At 40.5% G+C, this 12778-nt stretch overlaps 1 protein-coding gene and 1 pseudogene across 2 annotated transcripts in view; both read right to left on the reverse strand.

Moving 5' to 3' along the window:
* ACOXL (acyl-CoA oxidase like) overlaps positions 1 to 12778 on the reverse strand; it is a gene marked incomplete at its 3' end in the record, with an annotated part of 382726 nt that overhangs the window by 1918 nt on the left and 368030 nt on the right.
* On the reverse strand, positions 3893 to 4438 carry LOC309969552 (large ribosomal subunit protein uL22-like; annotated as a pseudogene). The gene has a single exon. The product of its transcript is annotated as a large ribosomal subunit protein uL22-like (transcript).

The following is a 12778-nucleotide window of genomic DNA, read 5'->3' on the forward strand; positions in this document are numbered from 1 at the left end:
TCCAATGGCTGGTGAAAAAGAGTGGTTCCTTGCATGTAAGTGTTCAGGGACCAAACCCTCCAAAGACATTTATAAAGGGGAATACTGGATTGACTGAGAAGACTGTTGATTGCTAAGATTCTTTCTAAACCTGAATTTCTGGGCCTGTGTGAAAGAGCCCTCCTTCTGGCTTTCTCCGTGTGTCACAGACTGCAACATGAACCCAGAAGGATTAGTGTCCAGATGGAAGGATCAGGCATCATTCCTATTATAACGCGTTTGACTCTGATCCCAGGTTGCCTCCCACCTCTGCCTGTGGGGACGATAATAATAATGATCATTCTTCTACTTACAAAGTATGTACTGTCGTCCACCCTGTGTTAGGGGTTTGCTGGGCACTGGAGTTAGAGGCGCGCACTGCAGAGACAGGCCTCCTACCTCGTGGAGCTATCAAGCAGTTTTAGGGATTTTTTACAAATACGATCTTCATACCAAGTAAACTTAGGTAGCTACTGTAGCATTGGCTAGTACTCAATTCCAGCATTTTCTTATTACCAGAGAGCCCTTTAGGACTTAGCCAAGTACTATACAAATTTAGTTTTATTACCAAACATATACTTCCATACTGTGAACATAAAAATGGTACGTACTGTAGCCACCTTCCCTCACCCCATCCTGCCAGCATGTGAGCCAACTGTGCTGGATAAAGCACCCCGAGCCCGCCCATCTCTTTACAAAGAATACTCACCAGTTTTTGAAAAAACATCCATGGAGAAGCGCCCTTTAAAAATAAGAGAATATGAACAAGTTACAAATTCTTGCAGAAAATTTTTAAAAGGACAGCCCCAAAGCAAGGGAAGTACTGGTCTAAAAATAGGAACATAAGGTCCATTGGAGGTATCCGTGAGCAGGATTGGAGAACGTCTACTTTAAAGAAACAGGAAACAGCCCAAGAGGGAGGGACAGTATGCGGATATGTGAATATGTGGATTTGGGGGGAGGGATTTATAACATCGGTTTTGCTTTCCATCCCCACCTGGTTGCAGTAGATTAGTTTCTTCTTCCTCTTGTTGACTCTCCCTGCATTTTCCTTCTTCCAGTTGGGAGCGCAGGATGGCCTAGGATGGGCAGTGACTAAGCTTTACAGCCCTCTAAACAAACTCTATTTTTCCATGGTGTTGGTGTTCATTATACAACAGATGCCCAAGGTACCCGGTGTGCTTACAACACCCCAGCTATTCCTAAGACTCTGTGCAGAAGGTTTTCCTGCCTCTTCCCATATCCCCACATCTCTGTTCCCAGCACCAGACGACCTTATGCTGTTCTCTGTTTGTGTAAAGTCCCTTACCCCAAGTTGAAATGTCCCTTAATTAGCCCCTTTCTTGCCTGGGCACCGTGATAAGAGTCTTTTTCTCCACCCCTTGAACCTGGGCTGCCTTGTGACTTGACCAATAGCATGTGCAGAAAGGGACACTGTGTGAGTTTCAGAGCTCAGGCCTCAAGAAGCCTTGCAACTCCTGCTGTTGCTCCCCTGGGACCCTGAGACCCCTTGCTGTGCAGAAGGCCAGTCTGTTGGAGGATGAGAGGCTATGTGGAGATGGGCCGAGGTGCCTTGGCCAAGAGCCAGACCCACTGCTAGATACATGAGTGAGGCCCTCAGGCCTGTTAAACTCAGATGACTGCAGTGACCCTACCTAAGACTAGCGGAAGAACTATACCAGAACCCAGGTTGCCTACTCACAGAATTGCAAGAAATAAACAAGTGTTATTTCATGACACTAAGTTTTGGGGTTGTATGTTACACAGCAATAGGTAACTGAAACAAAAAAAATTGTAATTCAAATTGCCATCCACGGGGGTTATCTTCAGCTGCACTTCTACCTTCTTACCTTAGTTATCTGAGGACAGTGCTGTAATTGTACCATTAAAGCAGTTGACAGGTGTAGCTGACCAATAGGCTTAATGGAAAAGAGAGAATGTCAGTCCTGAAAGAATAGCTTATAAAGCCGGATGAGTGTCCAGTTAGTGGGTATCTGGGAGAGAATATGAATAGCGGGCTGGAGCTCTCACTGCAGGCCACCACCCAGCCCACTTCCCTAGTGCAGTTTAGAAGGCAAATCACCAGGACTTGCCTTATAACCATCCTCCACTCCTTCAGCATCTCTGTGAGGGGCTCTAGCCTCCACCGTAAATCCTCGGTACAAGCAAAGTGTCAAGGATGGGGGAAAAAAGACAGAAAATATTTGCAACTAGGGATCCCAAGTCTTGTAAATGCTTAAGTTCTCCTGTGCCATTAGTAGAGGGAAACAGATGGGGTCTGGTCAGGCCCAGCCAGAGGCACCCTGTGTGATGGACGGGTGCCTCTTTATCACCTCACTTCACCAGGACTGCAGTGTTTCCTGACTCGCAGAGATGCCTTAAACAAGGGTGGCCAGCAGGCGTTCATCTCCAAGGCCTGGAGTCTGTCTACACTAGAGTGCGGGTGACAGGATGGAATGAGGTACTTATGTGAAGGCCACAGTGTAAGATGCAAAAGGCAGCAAAGCAGAAAGTTATCAACTCTTTATCCCCCAAATACCATTATCAAGGCCTCTAAAAGCTTCCAAAAAACTCATATCCAGGGAAGTTTCAATGTGAATCTATCCATTTACACATAAACTCGGGGGGCTGAGTTGACAGGATGTGAAATCAGGCATGGGTACGTGGATGCATGACTTGCCATTCTGTCTGGCTGGATTTCTCTTTACTCTGTGATGCCTAAATTTTCTCATTTAAAACAGCTGTAAAGAGCATCCTCCTTAAAGACGAAGGTATACATCAACACGTATGCTTTCCAACAACTGAGTCGGTGGACTCCACTTGGGAGAGGATGGGCAGCGTGAAAGTGACGAGCTGGGGAATAGGTACAGAGACACCTTATCTTATGATTCGACCCCTTTAAGATGTCTGAAACCTTTCATAACAATGGGTGCACGCGCATGTGTGTGAAACAATGTCAGAATGTATTTCTTCATTTCAGTGAACCACCTTCTCCAAATAGTTGTTGAAAATGTTAAATGAAATGGGTATCAGAGGTATCAGCGCACATCCCTCAGGCACACCTCAAACATTTCTCATCAAGAGAAAGGTCGATTCATCTTTGTGGTCTGTCTTCATCAGCCATGGAAAAGTCATCCAGAGTTTCTCCGCTCTATTTATTTTTATCCTGGAATCTGGTTCGAGAACCCTCTCCGCTCTTTTCCGTAGCCCCTTTATTCAGACCTTCATTACGTTCTCTAGATTCTTGCTGTGCAAGATTACCTTCCTCGAGTATTTTTTTGATCTGATCATTCTGCTTCCCAAAAGCCTGGAATCACGTCCACCTGCTTCTCAGGTTAAGGTAAAATGACCGATTGTGAACTTGAGTCCTTTAGCAGCACTCGATGTTTTGAGTTCCCGTAACCAGTTTCCTCATCCACCATCCAAGCACAATCTGCACTTTCTACTTGGGGCCAAGGAAACTTATCTTGCCTTTCACACGACACTCTTCACTATCGGGATCTGGACCACATTTCCATTCTCCCTCACTTGCCACACTGCAACTGAACCAGGTCTCTTCTGTACTTGGTTACAGATTTACTGCCTTTGTAAAGCCATCCTAAAATAGTTGCTGTGTTAGTCGAAAGAACCTGGACAGGTCATTTCATTTGCCAAGCCTCAGTTTCTGCATCTGTAGAAAGAGAATATTATCTCTCTCTTAGGGTTTTGTAAGGATTAAGTAATAAATATGTAATAATATACTTATATTACATAATAATAATAATAAAAGCATTTAGCATTACTGGCCTCGTCACATAGTAGGTACTAGCTAGATACTGATTCCCTCCATTTGCTTTCTTTTTTTACTTTTATTTGCATTTATTTTTTGCGGCATTTATTCCCGGGCCATAAGTTTTTGTTTCTTCAGTTTCTTCTAGGATATTTTTCTCCTGGGCAACCTCCTCTTCTGGTTTAGGAACAATCTGTTCTTTTTCAGTAAAGATCATCTCAATGCAGCAGGGACAGCACATGTATGGGCTGATCCGGCCATGAGCTCTGTAATTCCTGCGCCGCATCTTGGGGGCTTTGTTCACCTGGATGTGACCAGAAAATCTACATCTAAGCCCTTAAGTTCAGCATTACTCTCTGCATTTTTGAGCATGTGCAGTAAAAATTCAGCACTGTTTCTGGGCCACCGACCCTGCGTGCAGCCCCACTGTCTGGCCTGGGCACACCTACCAGCTCCACCACTGTAACGACGGAATGGCACACATTGCTTCTTTAAAGTGACGTCCTTCACATACTTGGTGGCTTTTCGGATATGCCTACCCTTAATGGCTTGGGCAGTTTCACGAGTGTTCTTAAAGTGAACACGAAGAGTTGAACCTCTTGACTTGCATGATTTTGTGGGGTTTTCTAGGTCAAGTGAATAGCGAACCATTTTTAGAGGTCACCTCAGGCCGCTTACCCGAAAAGCCCTCCATTTGCTTTTCTGTCACTTTTATTTTCCCTGAATGCTTAATTCTTATCTGTATATCTATGTATGACTATTATATATATATAATTTTTTTCAGTTCAAAAATTTCCATTCACTCTTCTTTACAGTTTCAATTTCTTTGCTGAGACTTTCTATTTTTTATTTGTTTCGAGTGTATTCATCATTGCTGGTCGAAGCATTTTTATGACAGCTGCTTTAAAATCGTCAAATAATTCCAACATCTCTGTCACCTCTTGGCATATATTGATTGTCCTTTTTCATTCAGTTTGAGATCTTCCTTGTTCTTGGTCTGATGACTGTTTTTCAACTGAAACTTGGACATTTGGGGTATTATGTTTTGAGACTCCAGTTCTTATTTAAATCTCTGGTTGTAATTGGCCTCCTCTGACAGTGCTTTGACTGTGTCAGGCAGCAAAAGGATATATCTTTCTGGGTGTTATTAATAAAGTCTCTTCCAAAACTCACTCTTGGGTCAGTAACAGAATGTCAGGGCACAGGAGAAGAACACAGCTGCTCTTGGCAGGTGACATGGCACTGTTCAGGCTTTTGCTCGACTTGCCAAGGGAGAACGATGGCCGAGTGGCTGCCCCCTGCACTCTGAGACCCCTTCTGGCTTTGGCTGCCTGGAAGAGTGCAGCCAGGACCAGGGGAAGTTCCACCCATCACTTACAGAATGGCCTCCCATGCCTATGCTGACCTCGAGGAAAGGACAACCTGCCTTACAAAAGGGTAGTAAACCCATTGGAAACATTGATTTTACTTTAAAATTTTATTTTTTTGGAAAAACATTGATTTTAAAGAGTGATAGTTTGGAGCATATCTTTCAGGAGGTCTGGGCTGGTTAGAAATAAAAGAATAATACCTGTCCTTATATGTCCCGTTACCACATAGATGCTACTCAGATCAGGTACCTCCAATAGCAGAGCTAGATTTTACATGGTTAGCATTGCATGTGCGTGGATGATAGAGGAAAAGGTTTACATGGGCATCTGACCCCCCAGATGCCTGGGAAATCAGGGGTGATGGGTCTGCAGAGAATTCTCTCACGAAAGCACACCAGGCAGCCAAGGTGTGGAATGAGGCTCCACCACTCCCTCGTCCTGTGACCGTGGGCAAATAGCCTTCCCTGACCTGTTTCCTCATGTGTGAAATGATATCATGGGTGTGTCCTAAAGGTGATTTGCAAGAGTGTCCTTCTTGGTACCAATGACTATAGCTGGTTAAAGCACAGAAGTGGAAACTTGTAACCTTACCAAACCAAACCCCAGATACACTTGCTATAAGATAGCAGTTACACCTACTTTTCAAAAGGAATCCCTATGCAGCCCGTCTTTACTTTCTAAGGCACTGTTAGATATTGGGGGGGCTATTCACGTAATCTTCTGCCCCTTCTTCTTCAACTGACTTATTTCGGATTGACTAGAAAATGAGCCAGAAACTTTCAAAGAAGGGGAAGCTTAAAACAATTAATCGACAAATATTTTTCAATCTAAAAGATGAGATGAGGGAATAAGTTGAAGTGATTGGTGAAGTGAGGTTTCCATGTTGCTTGTGCCTATCATTTACGGCCTTCACTGCTGCTGTGACATATAAGTGAGATTCTGCCAGGTGCCTCTGGCCACCTTTACCTGCCTTTAGCCTCTGCTGCTATCCCACGCTTGTGTTGTTCAATCCTAGTCCCCAGGGGACATGTCGTAGATTGGTACCCCCCAGCCTTTGCCAAGGGGTCACCTCTTCCGCGTAGTGTCCACGCTTTCCACACCCCTTCCCAGGTGGCTGAACACATAAAGGTACAGAGGGAGCCACTCGGCTGCCTTGATTCGGCAGCATGCCTGCATCTCCAGCATCTTTATAACAACATCGTGCAGCTATGTGACCCCGGTGTTCTGTGCTCTGCTCCCTGAGATGGCCATTTACTGGATATCTACTGTGTGCCAGCTTACAGACGAGGTCTTTATATTAACTGCCTCCTCCTTCAGTCCTCATAACAAGTCTGTCAGCTACCAGCCCATTTTACAGATGAGGAAACCAAGGCTTAAAGAGTTTAGGATTTTGCTCCAAGTCACATACCTCATAACTGGAACAACTAGGGTTTTCATCCAGAGCTTTCTGCTTCCACAGCTTCCATTCTGCCTCCATCTTTCCCCCAGTGCCTCACTGTTCCCAGTCTCTGGAGGGTACAGGGTGTTGCCCTGAGGAAATGCCTCCACCACTGCAGCAAACGTATGACCTGTGCTATTCTCCCTAAGTCAGAATCAATACTCCACACGTGTCCAACGTGGAAAGCATGGATCTGACCAGCCGCAGGTTCCCCAAGAGGACTTAGGACAGTAATGGGTGGTGCAAGAGGGCTCTCAGATGTTGCCTCTGCAGGAAGGTGGGGAGGACACTGGCTTCAGAGCCAGTCACCATGACGTGAAAGGGCCAGTCTGATGCTCTTCCCAAGAAGGACAAGCCTTCAACTCTCCAGAAAACAAGCCAATGAGGCTCAGATACAAGGGTCTTCAAGAAACAACAGATTCTCTACCTGTGGACAGAGGGCCACTTGCTCTGTGGATTCTCCTCTTACACAGGCCTTCCTGCCTCTTCTGGTCCAAACATAAGTCAAATCCCTTAAGTCACCAAACACAAGTCAAATCCCTTCAAAGAGCAACAGGCTGACTGTCAAATAGTGAAAATCGCCTCAATCAAGTAATTACCCTGCAGCTGGTACCACGTGTTGCGAAGATTTCCAACTTCTCTCCCGTCCATCCACCTCTCTTGCAGAATTGCCTGCCTCTGTAGACAAACATTCTCTAAAGGGTCAGAATGGTAGGTCTGTAACAGCTAATCTGCCACCTTAGCCCCAAATGCCAGGCTAGGGGTCAACATAAAGGAAAACATACCCGAAACCTTTACGTGGGGCAGAATCGCACACTGTGCGCTGTGCTTCCAGCCCTGTCAATTTACCCAACAACCATGGGAAAGGGGAGCTCTGCTCCTGTTTCTACTGACCACTGGCCAGCTCCTCAAGGCGGGGCCAGTCCTTAGCTTCTTGGTCCCAAGAATACATACATTCTCATGGTTGCTATGGCCAAATCTCATTAGCATGAAATGAAATTCTGTGGTTCTGTTAAATAATCAGGACTCCAGCTTAATATTTTCTCTGAATCAATATGAATTATATTTTATGCTGATTACTTCTTCATCTGATAAAAATGTTTAGCATAGTCTGAGATGTTAGAATGGAGAAACTGCGTTCCTTACCAAACAAAAACAACAACAAAAATGCCTTCATTTAGCCTAACTAGAGAGTTTATTTTGAGGAGAGACAAATTTACCCTCCAAGTGTTTTTCCTATTGCAATGCTTCTCGACCAAAGAGTACATAATTCTGTTCTTTTCTAAGTATTACTGGCAAAGCCCATTTTAGTAAAGGAGTGGGACTTTCAATCCTGATGTTGTGACTTCCTTATCTCTAAAATGTCAGAACCAAGTGAGTTTGGCACAGAGTATTTATAAATATTATTATTATTGCGTGTTCTTTACTTAGTAATAAAAAACAATTTTTTTTATAACTCTGGCATTTTCTAATACAAAGTCTGCTTAATCATCATTACTTAACTCAAGAACGCTGAGACAGAGGTATCAACTTTAACCACTTAATAAGAACTTCTGACATTTATTCATACTGCTACTGATTCATAAGAGGAAAAGTTTAAAAAGAAGACAAGTGCATATAGCCTTCCCTTTAGAATACAGGAAACCATATAAAAGTATTGGCAATGGAATTAAAGTAACCACAATGCCGCCCTTGGTAGCATTTTCTACAAAGGCATTTACATGAACCGAGAAAGAATATTAAATTAGGTGGTTAAAGTAAAACTTCACTACTAGCTTCACACGTTTTCATACATGAGATTATGGCATTTTAATCAGCTGATAGTTCAGCCGTATAAGTACAGACCCAGAGGAATGTGAACATACCCAAGAAGGAATAATTTTCAGTCAAACTATTTTTTTCAAGAAGCAGAAGCTACAAAAACTGCCAGAACTAAATATACAGTAAGAGTCAGTCACAAGTTATTATGGAGAAATTCTGTGTCCACGGGTCCTGGAATTTCGAATTTCATCAACCAAATGATTTCACAAGCAATTTGGGAGGACTTCTAGTTAAGATGTAAAAAGATTCAAGAGAACTTAGCTCCCATGGTAACAACCAGAAGTTGAACCCACAACTGAATCAAAGATTTCTGAGACCGTGTTCCAACATCCTGCCAACTCAACTGCTGACAGGACCGAAAAGGAAGTATGGGAGTGGGGGTGGGGTTGGGCTAATTAAAGCAGCCCCTGCTCAACTTGACTCTGGAACCCTAACGATCAGCCCCATACCCTAACCACCAGACAAAAGAAAAGGAAATAAACAAAAGAAAAGAAAATCTGTTATACATTGTGTCTGGAGTATAATCAAAAGGTATAAGATCTGCAAAGAAGCAGGAAAAATAACCGAAAATCTAGAGAAAGCACAATTAGTAAAATCAAACTTACAGATGACCAGTCAGTTTTAAAAACAATTATTATAAATGTATTCAAGAATTTATAAGAAAAAAATGGATATAATAGATTAAAAGGGGATACTTCATGAGATGAATATGACCTCTAAAAAAGAATGAAAGGAAAATTTTAGAACTGAAAAAAGGACTGTTTAAAAATGAAATAAAATAAATGTTTTATTTAAATATTGAAAATATTGTAAAATGAAACAAACCCATTCATGGATGGGTTTAATAGCAGAATGAACATTGCAGAAAAAGGTTAGTACACTTGAAAACAGATCAGTATTATTCTAAGTGGGGCAGAGAGAAAAAAGAAAAAAAAAATGAAGGGAACATCAGTGCCCTGTGGGATTATATTAGCAACCTAACATACATGCAATTGGAATCCCAGATGTCAGAGAGAATGGGAAAATTCTAGAAGACATAATGGTTGAAATGTTTCCAACTTTGATACAAAACATCCTCTATATATTCAAGAAGTACAATGAACGCCAAATAGATAAATTTAAAAACAAATCAAAAAACCCCATACCGAGGTACACCATAGTAAAATTGCTTAAAACAAAACGTAAGAAAACATTGTAAGCTTAGTCAGAGAAAACTTAATCTCATGTATGGGAAAAATGTTAAGAATGATAGCTGAATTCTCATCAGACACAAGGAAAGAAAGAATAGGATAACAAATTAATCTAAAATTCAACATCCAGTGAAACTGTCCTTTAAAAATGAAGATGAAATTAAAAATATTAAGATGAGTAAAAACTGGGAGATTTGTTGCCATAGACTCTCACTACAAAAAAATTGCTCCCAAATTTTCTTTATTCTCAGAGGGTATTACACCAGATAAAAACTCTCATTGACAATTTTATACAAAATCTCTTTAAAAAAATAGAGGGTGAAGGAACATATTTTTCCTCTTATGAAGCCAGCATACCCTGATGCCAAAAGCTAACAAGATCATAACAAGGAACTAAAAGACAAATATTCCTTATGAACATAGATACAGTAATCCTTAACAAAATGTTTGCATGTAAAATCATCTGTATATAAAATGGACAAGCATCATGGCCAAGTGGGATTCATCCCCAAAATGCAAGATTGGTTTAAAACTAAAAAATCATGTAACTGATTACATTAATGGAATCAAGGAGAAAAATCATATGATCGATATGCAGAAAACAATTGATTCAGAAAAAGCTTTTGATAAATTACAAAATATTCAAGATAGAAACTCAAAATAGGAGTAAAAGGGAGCTTCTGCAATCTGATAAAGGACAGCTATGAAAAACTTACAGTTAATATCAAAATATAGACGTCTTTCCCCTAAAGACTGAGGAAAAAAGCAAGGATGCCTCATTTCAATATTTCCTTTCAACACTGACCTGCAGGTCTCAGCCAATGCAACAAAGCAAGAAAAATGCATTAAAAAATACAGATTGGTAAGAAAGAAGTAAAATGTTTTTATCCTCAGATGATATTACTGAGTACTTAGAAAATCTCAGGGAATCTACAAACTACTTGAACTATTAAGTGATTTCAGTGAGCTTATTGTACAAGTCAATGTAGAAAAATTCATTGTGTGTGTACTAAATATGGAACATATATGTAACATACATGTAGAAAATGAAAAATTTAAATATACCATTGGCAAGATCTTTAAAACACATTTAAAATTTTTTGAAATTAATTTAATGAAATATGTTCAAGGATTCTATTACTGAAAAATACAAAATATTGTTGGAGGGAATTAAATAAAATGGAGAGATATACCATGTTCATGAATTGTTGAAATATCAATTCTCCCCAAACTGATATGTAGATTTAATGCAATCACAATCAAAATCATATTTGCCCCTTTTATTTCCCAGGAAATTTATAAGCTAATATTTTAAGTTAAAAATTTTATTTCATCAAATTTTAAAACTTCATCTTCTCAAAAGATACTGTTAAGAAAATGAATAAATAGGCTACAGACTGGGAAAAATCCACCTGTATTTAGAATGTATGACAAACCCTTACAACTTGGTGTTTTTAAAAACAATAACAACAGCACACAGTTTAAAATGGGGAAAAGATTTAAACAGACACTTGACAAAAGACACATGAAAAACAAGGAAGCACTCAAAAGGGTGCCCCAAACCATTAAATATCAGGAAAATGAAAATGAATACACAATGAGATATTACTACGTACCCACTGGAATACCTAAATTAAAAAGGTTGACGACATCAAAATGTCAGTGAGGGTGTGGAACAACAGAACTCTTATACACTGCTAGTAAAGTTGTAAATGGTATAACAACTTTTGGAGAACTGTTTACAGTAGTTTTTTAGACAGTTAAATAAATGCCTACTATAACATCCATTAATACCACTTTTAAGTATTTCCAAAAGAAATGAAAACATATGTGCAAAAAAAATGATCCTGACAATCTTATTCATAATAACACCAAATCCATAACATCCTAAATGTCCATCAACAATAGAATAAACATTTTTTTAAACACAATCAAACTCATTTAATACAGAAAAAAAATTAAAAGATCTTAAATCTTCAGTAATTTTTTCTTCCCGCAGGTGTGTACAGACAGGACATTGTACCTTAATAACTGTGGAATGATGCAGTTGAGGTCAGCTGGAGGTAACAAGGCCAATTTCTGAAGTCAGCCTGCAAGAAATGGACTCATAGCAGAGTCCTAGAGAAATCAGCATTTGAGAGGGAGAGGGAGTTGGGAGAGTTTGGCAGAGATATATACAATGAACTATTACTCAGAAAAAAAAAGGAAGGAATGAACTACTCAACATCTCATAAACATCATGCTGAGCAGAAGATCCAGTCTATCTACTTCCATTCCTATGAAACTCCAGAGCAAACAAACTGAGCAGTGGTGACAAAGACAGAACCTTGGGAGTGAAGGGAAGGTATTAATAGAAAAAGGGCTGAGAGGAATTTCTTAGATGATGGATGGCATGTGCACTATGCAATCTACCATTTCATCTGTCAAAACTCATTGAACAGTACCATTACAATTTGTGCATTTTAATGTATATAAAATAGATCTCATTTTCTTTTAATTAAGAGAAAAAGAAAGAAAGAAAAGCAATTTGGTGATTGCCAACATTTTTTTTAACATCTTTATTGGAGTATAATTTCTTTACAATGTTGTGTTAGTTTCTGCTGTATAACAAAGTGAATCAGCTATATGTATACATGTATCCCCATATCCCCTCCCTCTTGCATCTCTCTCCCACCCTCCATAACCCACCCTTCTAGGTGGTCACAAACCACCGAGCCTGATCTCCCCATGTGATGCAGCTTCTTCCCACTAGCTATCTATTTTACATTTGGTAGTGTATGTATGTCAATGCTACTCTCTCACTCCATCCCACCTTACCCTTCTCCCTCCCCATGTCCTTAAGTCCATTCTCTACGCCTGTGTCTTTATTCCTGTCCTGCACCTAGGTTCTTCAGGACCTTTTTTTTCTTTAGATTCCATATATATGTGTTAGCATATGGTATTTGTGTTTCTCTTTCTGACTTACTTCACTCTGTATGACAGACTCTAGGTCCATCCACCTCACTACAAATAACTCAATTTCGTTTCTTTTTATGGCTGAGTAGTATTCCATTGTATATATGTGCCACATCTTCTTTATCCATTCATCTGTCGATGGACACTTAGGTTGCTTCCATGTCCTGGCTATTGTAAATAGTGCTTCAGTGAACATTGTGGTACATGGCTCTTTTTG

The sequence above is a fragment of the Leucopleurus acutus genome (genome assembly GCF_964270905.1).
Source record: "Leucopleurus acutus genome assembly, chromosome: 12".
Taxonomy (NCBI): domain Eukaryota; kingdom Metazoa; phylum Chordata; class Mammalia; order Artiodactyla; family Delphinidae; genus Leucopleurus; species Leucopleurus acutus.